The sequence below is a fragment of the Suricata suricatta genome, chromosome 3 (genome assembly GCF_006229205.1).
Source record: "Suricata suricatta isolate VVHF042 chromosome 3, meerkat_22Aug2017_6uvM2_HiC, whole genome shotgun sequence".
Lineage (NCBI taxonomy): Eukaryota > Metazoa > Chordata > Mammalia > Carnivora > Herpestidae > Suricata > Suricata suricatta.
In genome coordinates, this window is record NC_043702.1 from 44,793,155 (window position 1) to 44,805,783 (window position 12,629).

Genomic DNA, 12,629 nt, shown 5'->3' on the forward strand with positions numbered 1-12,629 from the left:
ATACCCTTCATAATATCAATTTACTTAAGAATTTAAACAGTATCAATATTATCATCAACAGAATGGAGAAAAATCATACAATAAACTCCATACGTGCAAAATTAACATTTGAAAAATTCAGCATCTTAGCATGCTATAAATTGAATGAAAATTCTATCAGTTTAAAAAGGTATCAAATTATGTAGTACTACATATCCTAAAGCACATGCCATCCATAATGATGAAATGTTGAAAACTTTTCCTATAAATTTGATAATCAAGAGTGCCTGCTTTCATCAAAACAGATTCATTGGGGGCACATTGGTTAAGTCAGACTTTGGCTCAGGTCAGGATCTCACAGTTCATGAGTTCCAGCCCCGTGTCAGGCTCTGTGCTGACAGTTCAGAGCCTGGAACCTGTTTCGGATTCTGTTTCTCCCTCTCTCTCTGCCCCTCCCCTGCTCATGCTCTGTCTCTCTCTCTCTCTCAAAAATAAATAACATTAAAAAAAACCAGACTCAATAATAGGAAAAATTAAAATCATGTGCAAACTGATAGAATGTAATAAGAACACAGGATCACTTCTTTAACACTCCTGTTAGGATAAATAATTTAATCTAATAAAAAGATACATATGAGAAACACCAAGATCTTCTACAAAAGAAGTGCCTTGTAATCTTCAAATGTGTCAAGGTCAAAAGAGTCAAGGAAAGATTGAAGAACCAAGAGACCAAGAAAGATTAAAGAGACATGACAACTAAAATCAATTTGTGATTCTGAACTGGAATTTTTTGCTATAAAAGGCATTATTGTAATATTTGGTGAAAAATGAATGGGATGATTTTTAGATAGTGGTGATATATCAATATTAATTTCCTGCTTCTGAGAGTTATAATATGATTATTTATGAGAATGTCCTTGTTTGCAAGGAAAGATTCCAGGCTATTAGGGCTTTGGCTCTGCAATTTAGTCTCAAATGGTTAAGAGGGGAAGAAAAGTCCTTTCTATATTGCTTGTGCAACTTTTCTGTAAGTTTGAGATTTTTTTTTAATCCTAGAATTTATAGGGGGAACCTACTTTGTTAAGGTGATTTTACCTCTTTAATCATTTAAATAACTTACTGATTTCAAATTTGGCTTTTTTTTTAAAGGAATCAGAGTTTACATAGATGATTCTTTCCAGATTTAGAACAGGGTGAAATCAGTCAGTATTTCAGAATTAGCTCTTTTCAGGCATAAATGAGAGAATGAGTATTTGCTTTTAATTTCACTTCTCAATCCTATTACTAAGCTTAATTATATACTTCTGGTCCTGCTTTATGTTCTAAAAAAATTACTATATTTATTAAATATACATATAAATCTATATTGGTATAATAATATAACTTGATAGGATGAAAGAAAAAAATAATAACAGTGCCTGAAAGACTATGCTGTTTGTATTTAATAAATTCTGTTTCTGAAGATGGATTCTTAATCACAATGACTATGTTTGTGGGTTTTAAAAAGCTACATTTGATACAATTTATGGTTTCAAGAGGGATTTTATAATTTTTATTGCTAAAATTGAGTAGAAAAGTGAGTGGACTGCACTGTATGTTACTAAAGTACTTTGATTTTTTTTCTGATAAGAGAAGGGAACTGGCAGACCATTAATTTTCACAAAGCAATCTACTGTGAAATTTCCTTCCCCAAATTATATTCTAGCCATATGTTTATTTTATTATAAAGAACAATTTTTCAGGAAAAAATTTTCAGTAAAATTGTGCATATACCATGTGAAATGGAAGCTACTTTTTCACTGTAGTGATAATGCTATTAAAATTAGGAAACTTAGTTGAACTTTGAATGATCAGCAGGATCAGTTTTGTCATGGCTATAATTACTTCCACAGAATATCATTTCTCCTTTAATATGCACTTTGTGTGAATGACATGACTTATCATTATCCTGAAATTGTTTTGGTCATCTTAACAATCATCACATAAATTTCCTATTTAAATGAGAAATCATTTCTATTAATTCATCAAGGGTGTCTATCAAGTGCTTATTATCTTCTACAAACAATGCATGGAGAGTATTTAGGTTGAAATAAAGGTGCTATTAAGATATAAGTATGTTCTTATCCTGAAAAAATATTTCTCTCTTCTAAAGGTCTGAAGCTAAAAGTAATTTTATTTTCTTAACTTAAAATAGTTAAATATCTATTGTCTATCTACAGTTCTTCACTAGTGTGTGAGATAGAGAGAATAGCACTAGATAGTGGAAACAACATAAAGTTAATACAATTAAAATATGATAATTTTCATAACAGTGAAACAAAGGCAATTGGCATAAGATGCAGGGCCATGAATCAATCTGTGGGCCAGGAAACTAGGGTGATTAGGTTTTGTTTCTAAATCTATGGGAGGATTGTTGATTCTTTCTTCTCAGCCTGTTCCATGGACTTTCCTATAATGTTTCCAATATTTTTAAATATCTATTCATAGATATTGAATTTTCTTTTTGTTTAATAATTTTTTATGAATTATTGAAAATGAGTAAATAATAAAGGTGTTCAACAGGTAAAACAAGTAGTACATGGTCATGTCAAATATTAAAATGATGGCTCTAGAATGAATGGAATTTGAGTATGAGGGATTACGATGACTAAGATTAAGATTTGTTGGAAGAGTGACAGGTAAAGATGGAAAAACATTTCATTTGGTGTGAAGGTACATTAAGGCAAAAACCTCATGTCAGGCATAGATAAGAAAGAAATGCACTATGGCTAAAATGAAGGTACATGGCAGAGTGAAATATAAGATTAGACACAGAAATAGAGGTTTGATTTTGTGCAATTATATAGGTCATATCTAGAATCTGGATACTTATTAAAGGAATGGGGAAACCATAAGCATTTTCAAAGGATAGGTGAAATGTATAGGTTTGTAATATAAAAATACTGCATACTTTAAAGCAAACAATTCCTAAAAAGAAACTAGAAAGTATGCAATAAAAGGGATAATAATTTAAGCCACACAATACTACCACTTGTTTGTATTCTAGGAACAATAAACAGTTAAAACAGTTTCTTCTGGTTAAATACTCATTTATTATTTATTTATTTATTTATTCATTTATTTTTTATTTATTTTTGGTTTTCTTTCCCCCTTCCTCTGCTTCTCACAGAGGGCTTCTGGGTTAAAGCATTCACATTGCCCTTTGGGTCCCCATTGGTCTCTGTGACAAAATGCTTTTCCCCATAGGCTCCTAACCTAGTATCTACTGAAGTAGAAATGGCTCTATTTTGCTATAAACTGTTCATCCAACTCTGGCTATACTGCCCTGAACATCATGGCCCCTATTTTAATTCCAACATTCTTTAGATCCGCAAATATTCTCAGCATCTGTTTCATTTCTCAACAACCCTCCCATCATTGCATCCTAGGAAATGAGTAAGCCTCCAGGTGCTCTGTAAAACATGTGTAGTTTATACATAATGGGGGACCATTTATGTCACCTTAGATTTTTCTCTGTCCCACTGCCCACACTCATATTTACAATTGTAAAATATAGCACAAGGCCGAATGGAGACTTTCAAGGATCTCATCCAGGGAATTGGGTCACTAGTTTCAGTGTTCTCATGTATCCTTTTATCCTTCTGGAAGCTTCTATTGCATAAATACCATCATATCCATCCACCAGAACCACAAAAATGCACAAATATCCTTGCATTTCCTCACAAGGAGGACATAGGAAGGACATTGATGTTGGATTCTTTGCCTTTCACCATCTAATGAGGACAGGATTCCACCCAAACCTCCCTCCCTCCCATGATATTCTGAGTTCTCTTAATCTCTTGCTTATAGTGGAACAGCTATTCAAAGGCAGTAGTCCTGGCTCATGATTTGTTAATAAGAGAAATCTTCTAACTTGACACTATTATATTGCTAGAGAATGTTTTTTTGCTTTTTTTTTAATTGATCATAAAAGCTAAGTATTGACATTTTTCTGATCCTTGTATTTCAAGGATTTTATTTCTCCCCTCTTATTCTGTTTATACCCCATACATAGTATGTATATGATATTGGTTAGCCAAATAGAAGTTGAGTGCAGGAACATTAAAAAACAAAACAACTTAATATGCTTCAAGAGATTTCATCATTACATAAAGAAGATCAGTTGTAGTGATACAGAGGAAGAGGACCGGACTAGATTGGTAGTGACAGAAATGATAAAAAGTAAACGGATTTAAGAGACAAATCTGGCCTGTCAACTATTTATGTAAATAAAATTTTATTGTGACACAGTCACACTTATTTATGTAGTCCCCATGGCTGCTTTGCATTACAACAACAAAATTTAGCTGTCATGACAGACCACATAATCAACAAACTAAAATATTTACTGCCTTTTCCTTTACAGAAAATTGTTGCCAACCCCTAATTAATAGCATAGTTATAAATCCTATGCAATATATACACTGTTTATTAGAGATATCAAAAAGATTCTTACCTATTGTAAACAGTTGGCTTTGATTTTAGTTGTTTTTACTTCATGGCCTAGAGACAGAATTGATGTATGTATTATTTAACTTTATATGAAAAACAACTTCTGAAGTCAGTATTTACATATAGTTTTTTAAATTGATAATAAATTGTTTTATAATTATACTTTTTTGGAATTACTTTTTAAAACTCATTTATGAAATATTTAAACATAAAAGTAGAAAGAATAACATAATGAACTTTCATTACATATATGTCCTAGATTGAAGAATTATAAATTTGTGGTAATTTTTATATCTCCATACTATTTTACTCCTAATTATTTTGAAACTAACTCAAGACATATATCCATTTGCCTGTAAATATTTCAGTAAATGTCTAAAATATGACTTCTCTTTTGTAATATATCTATAAGACATCATACCAGAAATGATGGTAACCCTTTAATGACAAATTCTTATAATTTTATGTACAATTATGTTATATATTCCAGGCACTATCCTATAAAACCTATATAGTGCAATTGGTTAATATTGGTTAATATGAATCTTTGGTCTTTAGATCTAAAGTTCCTCTTTTTATTTGTTTTTGTCCCCCATATAATTCATTTACTAGATTAACCACATTATTCATACTGTAGAGTTTTTCACATTCTGAATGTTGATGGTTGAAATCTTGTGATGTCATTTAACATGTTTCTCTAACATCAGTACTTCCTGTAAATTCACAGCTAGATCTAGAATCAGGCTTATGTTTTGGTAAGAATATCTTGTATGTAGTATTCACAGAGGCACTTTACAGAGGTTATGGAGGCACTTGATGAGTTGTTTTTCTTTGTAACTGGCATCTATTGCTGATTATTGCCTAGATCTGTTACTTCACCAGGGTTGCAAAACTGTGTAAGTTTAATTTTATAGTTACTTATTAGCTGAAGTATTTCTATAAAAAGAAACAGTCTCAAGGAATTATTTTTGTTTACCTTGAAGAATAGTTCATATAGGAAAAACATGTTGTTGGTGTTGTTTCAAACTAATGAAGTGCTTTCCAAACATATTCCATAGATGAGCATGGAGGATGCTTTTATTATTATAAAGTAAGTCATGGATTGAAATGTACTTGATGTATTTCAGTCTGTTACAACAATATTATTCTGAGGATGCTCAAATTGTCCCAAATTTAGGCACAATTAGAGCTTGATAAAGTTTTCTGAAGTCTCTCTTTTCTTCTCAAGAGGCAATTCAAAAGCACAAACTTTCAGATTGAGTTCTCAAATATATCTTAAATTAATTCACTATGGGAGTTATTTTAGGAATTGTCAATACAACTGGCTCTTCCAGTTTCAAGTTTTATGATCCAAAATTCCAATTTAGCACAGTTCTACAATCAGAAGCTATACATTTTGGTGTCGGATATTAATATATATGCCTTACCACAACAAAGCAGATTAATTCTAGATCCCTTTAAGAAGTTACAGATTACCCACTAGTGGATTCAAAAGGGGAAATTTTTTATTTTTGAGAGAGAGAGAGAGAGAGAGAGAGAGAGAGAGAGACAGAGTGCAAGCAGGAAAGGGGTAGAAAGAGAGGGAGACACAGAATCCGAAGCAGGCTCCAGGCTCTGAGCTAGCTGTCAGCACAGAGCCTGACGTGGGGCTCGAACCCACGAACATGAGATCTGACCTGAGCCGAAGTCGGAGGCTTAACCGACTGCACCACTCAGGTGCCCCAAAAGGGGAAAATTTTTTATTTAGTTTTTTTAAATTAGGCTTATAAGATTTTATTCTCCATAGAATGAACCTAGTAGAGTTTATCTAGTAAAAGTTTAGATCTCAAGATTAGGTGGATCCACAGGTTTAAGAAAGTCTACGTGGGGAGAAATTTGGCATGAGGAAAGTAATGCAATAGATGATAGATGTATGCTTCATGTAGATAGAGCATAACAGCAAGAGGAAACCATCATCAGACGATAGAAAAAGATATGCATAAAAGGCTTCAATCCCAGGAAGTCTGATATATACTCAGCAAGCGGTGGTTCTGCAGGCTATTCCAGCCTCGGGAGCAGAGCCTTCTAGGGATCTCACTACACCCAAATTGAAATCATCAATCTCACTGTAATCAATAAACAATGCTAACAAGCTACCAAACTCCCACAAATCTCCTTCGACCCATGGTCACAAAGCAACACTATTAATCAATATGTTTCATAGCTTGACCAGAGGGCAGTGTCATAAATGTGTATTTCTTATTTTAGCAGGAAAGCTAAGGCTAATTCCAGGCCTCCTTAAATTTTCACAGCACAATCTGCCAACTGATAGGCAAGGCCTTCTCATGACAAAAGGCTTATTTTTAGTCTGTCAATAGCACTTGCCTTATAACATTATATAGTGAGATAGAAAATCAAAGCTATATACAGATTCCAAACATTTGTAATACGCAGTGTTTGGTCTGGTATGGAATTAGACAGACAGCCATGCCATCTAATAATATTGGCAGAAACTTTGTCATATTTTTATGCTAACTATAATTTTTTACCTCCCTGATTATACGGTTTTCTGTACTTTATGGTATGCATCTGAATGATTAAGAAAACGATCTACCCTTAATCAAGTCTAAGTCTTCCCTTAGATAAAGATAAAGATAATATCCTGAGAGGGATTTAATTCAATTTCCAAGTTTATATTGCAAAGATTTCCCAAATTCAGATATTTTAAAAGACTCACTATATTATACACAGCATACTCATTTTGGCTTTTATTTCAAGACAAATGAAAGAGATGAGGCACCTGGCTGGCTCATGTAGAGTGTGAGACTCTTGATCTCAGGGTTGTGAGTTCAAGCCCCACTTTGGGTGTAGAGCTTACTTTAAAAAAAGAAAAAAAGACAAATGAAAGAGAACACAGGGCAGCGTGAAAGTTCTGAGAAACATCCAATGAGCAAGCTTCCCAGGGCTGCTCATCCACACACTGACCTTGCTCTCTTCTAGCTTAAATCACCAAGATCTATGCAAAGAACCTTAGCTTTGGGAGACCTCAAAGAAGAAGTCCCAAACATGGTTTTGATGCCTCTCTGGCTACAAAATAAGGCACAGTGATTTAACTGGTTACGCTGATTGCAAACCATCAGTAAAGAAATTAAGTTTGGAAGATTTCTAAGAGAAGTTTAGAAATATTAAAAAATCATCATAAATCCTATTGTCCTTATTTTAGCAAAGAATCAAAGACCAAACATTTGGGAGTCCCCAAAATAAGTGTTTCCAACTCACCTGCAACTGAAATCTGTCTTACATATTTATGATAATCAACACCAGTATTATGCTTACAATATATATATACACACATATAATACCAGTATCATAATAGGGCAAATAGGTAGGCAATAGGACATCAGAAATAGAGAACTCTTTTTTTTTTTTTTACATTTTTTAATGTTTATTTTGAAAGAGAGGGAGAGAGAGCACAAGCAGGGGAGAGATGGAGAGAGAGGGAGACATAGAATCTGAAGCAGGCTCCAGGCTCTGAGCTGTCTGCACAGATCCCGATGAAGGCTCTAACTCCTGACCACAGCTGAAGTCAGATCCTCAACAGACTGAGTCACCCAGGTGCCCCAGAGAACTCTTTTTTCTTTTAATGATTCTGTGTGTGTGTGTGTGTGTGTGTGTGTGTGTGTGTGTGTGTATTTAAATAAGCTATACTTCCAACATAGGGCTCATGCTCAAGACCTTGAGATCTAGAGTCTCACACTCAGGGAAAAAAAAGGGGGGGCACACACTCTACCAACTGAGCCACCCTAGTACCCTAGAGAACTCTTATGATAGGGGACAAAAACCCAGTTTACAGAAACAAAGATGATAAACAGTGTGGGGGAAAATATTGCATGTGTAGAGGGAAAAAGCATACCCTTTCCCCCTAGGTGTCAGGTATGTGATTTGTAGCAGGGAATAAAGACAACCTTCTCAATTAGGGGCTAAGGAAGAGAAGTGAAAAACTTACTCATAGTCTTGACATTAAATTACTTACTTACCCAAATTTCCTTAAATTATTCCCTATTCAGAGTCTTTTTGGCAAGAGCCAACCAGGTGTATGAACAATTTTATAGGTGGGTATTAACAGAAGAGATACCATGATACCACAATAAGGTATAAAATATGCAAGTATATTTGTTGTAGTCAGTGATAATTAAACACTTTGAAACCATCTGAAATATGGAAGTAGGAAGTCAGATAATCAGAGATTAAAATGCAGAGAGCTGATTGGTGACAATATTGTTATTCCCAGGCCAAATGGGCTTGCTGATACTCTTCTTCCATCATTAAACCCTGAAATTGTGCCCCCTCACCCCCACAGGGATAAAGCTTGTCCAGGATTATTTTTCACATATATGAGTACCAAATAAGTGCTTCTCAAAATAGGGATTTCCTAAAGAAAAAAAACCCAGAAGTTTAATTTCTCAATGACCAATCTTAAGTCAGGATCACTACTCAAGTATGACATGACTTTATGGAGAGTAACTGTGAGAATATGAAGAAATAGGATGGAAATTGTCATTCTACTTGTCAACATTTTCTACTTTGTAACAGCAAATTCCCTTTCCCATCTGAAACGTGAGGTTTGGGGGATAAGCATTTTCTTCAACAGAGTCAGTCAGCCAGACATAATGACAGTATTGGTAAATATACCTTTGCAGAGAAAAAAAATTTTTTGAGAAATCTGCCTCAAAACTAGATTTTTAAATCAGATTAAATTTCCTGCAATACTTTCATTATTGAAATATTTCCAAGATTATTAAATATATATTCTTATCTAGAATGTATAATTTATATAATTTTTGCATCATAACAAATATTCCATACTTAAATTAAATTAATGTATTATATATGTATATGTATGTATATATGAAATGACATATATTATTATGTATATACTGTGTTTAAAACATTCGTTTAATATATATATGTATACATATAATATATATATAAGCATATCTATTGAAAGATAAAACAAGATGATAATAGCTATTCTCCCCGGGTAATGCATTTGTGGGTTATTTTTTACATACTTTTCATAGGCTTTCTATACTTTTAAACTTCCTTTACAATAAGTAATAAATTATTTAATCAAAAATAAATATTTTAAAAGATAATTTAATGGAAATAGTGGGGCAAAAAGGCATGAAAAAGTAGCCAATGGTAGGAATGATAATTTACTATTAAAGGACTACAATGAAGAAAGCTCCTTAAATCATTTCTGCAAATAGGAAAGAAGAAAATGAATATTACAGTACCCAGCACACATAAAGCAGTCTTTTTTTTTCCTTAAGAATGCCCCTGAAAACTCACTACATGGGACCGTTTTGTCTCTGACCACGGTAAATTCCGGGCAGCCCGACCGCTTTTCACCCTGATCGTTTTAGTGCTGAACCAGGTCTCACTCTGTAATTCGTGCACACAAACAGGTAGACAAAACCTCAAATTCAAACTTAAAATTCTTCCATATTCTAGCCAGACAAGCTTCTCCTACCCCCATCTGACAACTCCAGGGTTGGAAAGATAGAGGGGAGAAGACGTAACTGGAGACATATGATAATAATAATAACGATGATAATGGGGTCTTTCTTAAATGAAGTCCCCTAACCTATAGTTCCATTATAAAGGAAATACAAAACCTACCTGGACTTTTATGATTCCTCCCCCTCCCCCTTCAGCTTCTGGTCCAAATGGACTTCCTTCGTTCAGCCCTTCTCTTTCCTATTCTTTCTCCTTCTCTAGTAGTCCATGAGAGACCCAGTCCTCTGACCAATTATTAGTGGCATTTCCTTTCCAAACCACCCCAGATCACTACTTTGCTTCCATAAACATGTTTTTAAATTTTTTTCTAGGAAGGAAATATGAGTTCATGAGTCCCCTAAACTTTCAAACATCAGTAACCTATCAAATTCTCCAACTAGTCTTATTTAAGTCTTTACCATTATGTCTGAGGTAAGGAGGAAGCATAATTGCCTCATGACAAATTTACAACTCTACTTGAAACTCCTTTCAACTTTGTTTTTATATCCTCAAGTGGTCGAGAAGCCAAGGGGTGCAAATACAATTTCTGAAAACTGTTGCAAATCCTAATACATGGACAAGCACTTCATTTTACTATTTCTGGCTGAACACGGGGATGGGATGATTGGTCCTTTGACTTCAATACAAGCTCCGCCGCCACCTCACCCCCACCAGAGACACACCTTGTTTCTGGACCTGGTTACTGCCTTCTATAGAATAGCTCAGCACCACCTACCTTTAGGGCTTCTCCTAATCTATTTCCTAGCCTGTAGCTTCACATGCCAGTTCTCACAGTTCAATCATAAAGCCACATTCTTATACTCATAACATTGTCTCAGCCTTTGCTGGGGGGAGGAACAGTCTCTCAGGGCCTCCATTAAAAGCATCACTGAGGGAGTCTAGAAACTTCAGCATCAAGGAAACCAAACCAGTGGAGGCTTGTCTTCTTCCAGATGCTGTCAAGAGGAGATAGAAAACACAACTCAGAAGTGTGGAGCACATAACATGATAGGATGGACTTTATCTCTTGAGAGACGGGAAATAGTGCTCTTCAATGAGCAGCGTTTTAAACTGCCTCTCTGGAGGTATTCTGTGACTGAGCCAACATCAGAGTTTTCTTGGGAGTGGAAATGTTTGCACTTGCTTTTCTTCCTTCTTTGCCTCATTTCCTCTTCTCCTAAGCCTTCTTCATTTGAATGATATTCACCAATCAAACATTTGCATGAAAGTTTGCCTCAGGCCATGTTTTCTAGGGAGTTTAGGCTATGCACTCTGAGAGAAAAGTAATTTACTGAAAATAATTTAGGAGATTGTGAAAGGAACGTGATTTGCAGATGGTCAAGAAATTACAAATGCCAATGACATCATGTAGCAGCTATTTGCATCCTATAAAAAATGCAGTTTGAGAAACACACTTTACTTCACTTTGGACCAGTTTATTTCAAATCTGAAGTTTTATGATTCCTCATTTTTTAAGTAGATCTATTACATTCAGAGACACTGTAAACCTACTCATTTGACCTATAAAAATTCCTAGAGGTCACGATTCTGACTTTGAAAAGGAAGATATTAACAGCTTATTAGGTGAAGACATATGTGTAGCAAGAATCATCCACAATGACCTCTATTTATTATGACCTCACATCATGAGAGCACTGAGCCAGTAACAGCTCAGTGTCATAAAGACGAGCTGACCCAGAGGAAGCAAAGCACTAACACTGGCATCCAAATGGTTTTATACTGAAACATCATCTCAGCTTGCACCTGGCACATTGACTCTACTTGCTGACACTGAAACTGGAAATTGCCACTTGGCATTATCTATCAAAGTTTAGAGTGATAAAGGTTCACTATAGAATGTAATACAGTCAGGTCAGCCTGTAGTTATGAAGACAATTTTCTGAATTTCATTGATGCTGAAATGACAGTCCCTATATTCATTCAATAACCATACTCTTAGAACTTTATGGTAAATACTAAAATTAACTTCTCTGCATTAACATCAACTTAATGAATCTAAATTTCCAGAGCAACATTTAACTACTAATTATACTTCAATTGGTGTAAGAAGAAAAATCGTAATTGTAAATATGTCATAAATAATAGTAATACCCTGACTGTAATGTTAGACTATTGTCACTGAATAATCAAAATAATTGGTATAGTCACAATAGGAGAAGCTAATGTCTGTTTAGTGCTTCTGCTGTGTCATCCCCTAGTCTGACTGCTTTATGTATTAGATGTCCTTTATTCCCACGTGGTAGTCAGCCTTCAATATGGTTGTCAGTTGATGCCCACACCCCTGGTATTCACACCTTTGTTCGGTGTCCTCTCACTTTATATAGGGTTAGTTCAATTCGCCCAACAGTATACAAAGGAAATGATGGTATGTCATTTACATGATTAGATTATTAAAGGTAAAGCTTCTCTCTCTTTATTAAAGGTAAAGGTGCTCTCTCTTTCTCTGTCTTATCCCTGACTATGAGGAAAGCAAGCTTCAGTGTTGTGAGCATCCCTATGGAAGGGCTATAAGGGAGAGAACTAAGACCTCCCATCAACAGCCAGAGAGGCAGGGACCTGCCAACAATCATGTGAGTTATATTGGAACTGTCCTCCAGCCC

At 34.7% G+C, this 12,629-nt stretch overlaps 1 long non-coding RNA gene across 1 annotated transcript in view; it reads right to left on the bottom strand.

Annotated features, from left to right (window-relative positions):
* The window catches only part of LOC115286441, a 29,897-nt gene that overhangs the window by 1,844 nt on the left and 15,424 nt on the right, over positions 1-12,629 (bottom strand). Inside the window, exon 2 of the long non-coding RNA XR_003906066.1 lies at positions 4,475-4,521. This is a non-coding gene — a long non-coding RNA (uncharacterized LOC115286441). The remainder of the gene's footprint in view (positions 1-4,474; positions 4,522-12,629) is intronic.